Source organism: Amphimedon queenslandica, unplaced genomic scaffold (genome assembly GCF_000090795.2).
Source record: "Amphimedon queenslandica unplaced genomic scaffold, v1.1 AMPQUscaffold_13302, whole genome shotgun sequence".
Lineage (NCBI taxonomy): Eukaryota > Metazoa > Porifera > Demospongiae > Haplosclerida > Niphatidae > Amphimedon > Amphimedon queenslandica.
This window is the reverse complement of record NW_003546462.1, coordinates 153,564-158,588: the sequence shown is the minus strand read 5'-3', so window position 1 is coordinate 158,588 and position 5,025 is coordinate 153,564. Positions and strand designations below refer to the sequence as shown.

Below are 5,025 nucleotides of genomic sequence, written 5' to 3'. Positions count from 1 at the left end.
GTTTTTAAGTGACAATAAATCACTCAATGATAGTGATATTGAGACAACTTGTAAACAAGGGCAGGTACTATTAGGTTAATTAGGCGAATTATGTTTATAGCATGTGTTAAGCATGTGCTCTTTGAGGTCTGACTTTAATTCATTATAATCTCTTCAATAGAATAGCTCCTTATATGGTTAAGATTACATTGATAATGAATGAGAGTGAGTGTGTCTGTGTGCATGCAACAGTTTTTTGAAGTATTATAGTGTACATGTACTCACTGTACTGGTAGAGAATGTTATGAGATAGTGATGAGGTTAATTGTATTGTAGTGATGGCTTCTGTTACTAAATTGTGTCTATCTTTTCCTTTTCTTCTCGTCTTCCTTCACTATACACTACCCTCCCTCCTCCTCTATCTTTATCTTTATTTCTTTTTGTGTAGTTGAGGAATCCTTTCATAAACAGGTTAGCTATCAAGTTCATATAAATACAATATGCTATGCCTTCTTAATTTTTTATTCTGCATGGACTATAGTGTCTTTTTTAATACTAAAAACAATCATTTTTGTTTTTTGGAAAGTGACAATGCTATTAATACTAATGCCTTTACTAGGTTGAAGAGTTGAAGTCATTTTATAAGAAGGAGGTTCATGAGTTACAGTCAAGACATGATAAGGAGCTAATGGAGATGCATTCAAGTTACCAGTCATCAATTGAAAGTAAATACATTAACCATCCTTTATCCTGTACTTGATAATTCCCTTATTATTGTTATTATTATTATAGAGTTAAGACAAGAGATTTCTCACGAAAGGAATTAATAGAGAAATGCTAGTCATTAGGTTATGTATATTGTTTTATTGTCTTTTTATAAATTACTCTCTCTTTGATATAAAACTGCACATTATTATTATAGCTATATAGTCTTGTATATTGTATAATAAAATATTAAAATAGTTGCAGAACTGTAAGGGTGGGGCTCAGGTGGAAGGGCGGGGCTCAGTTTAGAGAGGGCGTATTCTTTCTCTGTTTCTAATTCTCCTTTCTGCCTTTTATTCTCTTCACCTGGGTACAAATGTCGAGCACAACAGAAACAATCCTTGACAAAGAACTTGGTGAGTACTATATATTGTTACACTTTGCATGTAAGGTTACATGTACATGTTTAGGCATCAATGATTTTCGTTTGGTTTGGGAAAAGGCAAGCGTTCTTTCCAGACACTGGGACTCCACTGGCATCATGCTTGGTCTCAGCCCTAACAAACTGGATGAGATTGAAGCAGGGGGTAGATCACCAAAAACATGTCTCAGAAAGGTTTTTGAATGCTGGTTAAGAAAAGAATATGATCAAAGTAGTGGTGTTCCTACATTACGAATGCTCTGCAATTGCATTAGAAGTGAGAGTGGTGGAGCAGATCCTGCCTTAGCTGATGAAATAGTAAACAAATATTCTAAAAGCAGTGAGCAGCAACCTTTGTCACCAGTAGAGACTAACTCATTTAGAGGTATATATCAATAATTGTAATTCAGTTTTAAGATTTATTATTTTATTTATATAGAGGTTACTCCAAATACAGAATTACAGACACCTCTTACTTCACCTGATACTAAAGCTACATATGCTAGTGGAAAATCAAAAGAGTTTCCTGTTAATGACATATTGAAGCAGATTGATGAGTTACAACTGGTACATAATTCGAACATGTATAAAACCAGAGAAGCATTTTGCTCTCTCAAAAGGAGTACTCTTCCTAAAGTAATTGATTTCATTCAGTGCCACATCATTCATCTACTAAGCCCATATTTTCGCAAAGAACAGTTCATTGATAAATTACGAGAAGAGTATGACAGTATTAAATCAATGAATCAGTTATTCAAAGTACTAGAGAAACGTGTCTCCTGGTTTAATTTTGAATTAATTGTCCTATTGGTCCAAGTTTTTATACCAGATAGAGAAGTGCAGCGAATTTGGTCAACTTATTCTGATTTGCTAAAAGATTATTTTAAAAATAACAATGATCGAGCAATCAAAGTTGTAAATGGGATTGAGTTTGGCATATTAGATGCTCCTGGTACTGAAGTTATGATAGCAAAAGTTGCTAATGATGATTACACTTTGAATGATTTATATTTCTTTCATAAAGCAATTGCTGAGGCACTTGCAGTTTCAGAATACAAATTCTATTTTTGTCAAATCGATGATGGTTGCATGGAGTTAAAATACTCTATCTCTAATTTCTTATATTTAATTCTTTTTCCACTGACCAATCAACAGTGTCATTCATTGGCTGAGATTGGTATTATTAAATTGAGCTGTAATGAATATGTACATGAAATGGAGCAGGTAATATAAGAAATATACCATAAATGCATTCACTATTACTTTAATAGTTACCAGAAAATGAATTAAGGAAGCTCTCTCACTCTACTATTGGTAATTGAACATACAATAATCTACTGTATTATTTTTATGCTGTGTTCAGATATTAATGATCCTTTGTGGTATGAGAATACCAGCACTCCACTCATTGAAGCATGTTGGAGAGGATTAAAAGATGAAGTACAATGGTTAATGGATGAATCTGGCTCTCAAGAAAGAGGTACAAATGGATGGAATCCACTATTAGCTGCTTCATATGGTGGCCACATTGATGTCCTCTATCTCCTCATTGATGTTTATCATTGCAATCCTTCACAAAGTGATGATGATGGCGTTATTAGTTTACACATGGCCTCGTATAAAGGTCATCTCAATATTGCACAGTATCTAGTTAATGAATGTCACGTTGATCCAGACATAGCAGATAGCTCTTGTAACACGGGATTGCTTTACTCAGCACTGGGTGGTCACGTTGACCTCGTGATTATGTTTTTAAAGAAGAAGTGTAATGTGTCTCAGGTGAATAGAGAAGGATCCACTTTATCATTATTAGCATGTAAGAGTGGACAGGTAGCATTAGTTCATCAGCTTAAGCAGTTTGGTATTTTCTCAGAAGATGATGTAGATTTTAACGGATGTGGAATAGTACATTATTGTGCTATGAGTGATAGTGTAGAGCTTCTAGAGTATCTTTATAATAATGTTGTTTTGGATATAAGAGGAAAAGATTGTTTTGATACAACACCACTTCATATAGCATGCCAATATGCTTCATCGGGTTTCATTATGAAAGCAGCTGATATTTTAGGATATAAAGTATTACTAGAAGCTGATTATAGTGGTTGCTCTTCTCTTCATTACTTATGCAGTGGATTGGTTGATAAATACTGCATTACAGAAGTGTATAATAAGCTCACTGCACCATGTGATATACCTTTACTGATGCAATTTTCTACACTTGATTTTTTTGTCAAAAAAGAATGGCATAAATACATATCACTAAATATAAATGTTACTGAACAGCATAAAAGAGTGAGCCTTTTGTCTACACTCCTCAAGAAGACAAGCGTTATTGATAATTTTAATATAAATTCTATTACTGCTACTGGTCAATCAATGGTTCATTTAGCATGTACTAGTGGTAGTATATTATTAGTGAAGGTATTAGAGGAGTATGGTATTAATACAAGTTCATTAGATTATGAGGGTCGGTCTGCAGTACATTATGCTGCTTTATCAGGCTCACCTACTCTACTCAGTTATACTGTATCTGAGTATAGGTTGAATGCCAGTCAACCAGACTACAAAGGTGTAGTACCATTAGCATTAGCTTGTATGTCAGGTAGTATCAATGCAGTAGAATATATTATGAATACTACTGACACTGATATTAATATAACCTGTAATGAGGGTAAAACACCTTTTAATTATTCATGTTGGCATGGTAACCTTGAGCTGAGCCAATATCTATGTGAAATACAGGACAGTGGTATTCATTTAGATGACGATGGTTATAGCATTAAAGGTGGTAATATGAAGCTGGTCCAATACCTCATTGAGAATCATCACTTGCTTCTCACACCAGAGTCTTTAATAGAAGCTATTGATAGCACAAAGCTGCCATTAGTTAAACTATTAATAAATGAATACAAGCTAGACCCTCATGTAGAATATGAAGATGGTAAAAGTGCAGTTGAAGGTGTTACCAGTATTGATCTCTTTGAGTATTTAGTCAATGATTGCAGCTATGATTTGGGTGAAGAAGAGGAGAACAATTGGAATATATTCCACTTTGCTGCAGCTGCTGGTCACTATCCAATTATTAAACATATTATTGATAATTATCCACAATATACTAGTCTGTTGCATTTGACTGAAGATAATAATACAACAACACTTCATCTTGCCTGTTCTGGTGGTGTTGTACAACTAGTGACATTTCTAATTGATGAAATGAAATGTGATGAAAGTACTGAGGACATGAATGGCCTCAATTGTGTCACATGGGCCTGTACTTCTGGTAATCTTGATCTTTTAAAGTTATTAATAAAACAATATAAACATAATCCAAGAATATACAGCCTGGTATCGTCATTGTATGTTGCAGTGACGGAAGGACATGTTCATATACTAGAATGGCTCAGACAAGAGCATCATATCAATGTAGCCTCATTTAAAAATGGTGTATTACCTTTTACTGCTGCACGATACAACCGTTTGTATTGTTTAAAGCATTTATTGAACAATTATTCATTTGATATTAATGCCACTGATCCTAGAAATGATACTCAATCTACACTCCTTCACATAGCATGTCAAGAAGGACATGTTGCTACAGTTCTCTACCTCACTAGTCTTCCTCAGTGTGACGTATCAGCTAAAACTTCAAATGGATCAACAGTTCTTCATTTATCATGTAAAAGTCGTTCTCTTCCTATACTCAAACATCTAGTGGAGGAGCATCAGTTGGATCTCACTATTAAAGATTACAATGGAATGGCTCCAGTTCATGTAGCCTGTGAAGAAGGATCATTGAGTATAGTCAAGTACATTATAGATCATTCACCATTATCTCTTGATTTGACCGACTCTTTTGGACGTACTCCACTACTTATTGCAGCTTTCTCTAAAAACCTTCCCATCATTCGTTACCTCAACAG

At 34.4% G+C, this 5,025-nt stretch overlaps 1 long non-coding RNA gene across 1 annotated transcript; it reads left to right on the top strand.

The window, feature by feature from the left end:
• Nucleotides 1-250: 250 nt before the first annotated feature.
• LOC109583495 (uncharacterized) lies at nucleotides 251-899 on the top strand. The gene is made up of 3 exons (XR_002185548.1): nucleotides 251-450; nucleotides 599-704; nucleotides 772-899. It is a non-coding gene; the product is annotated as an uncharacterized LOC109583495 (long non-coding RNA).
• Nucleotides 900-5,025: the final 4,126 nt, after the last annotated feature.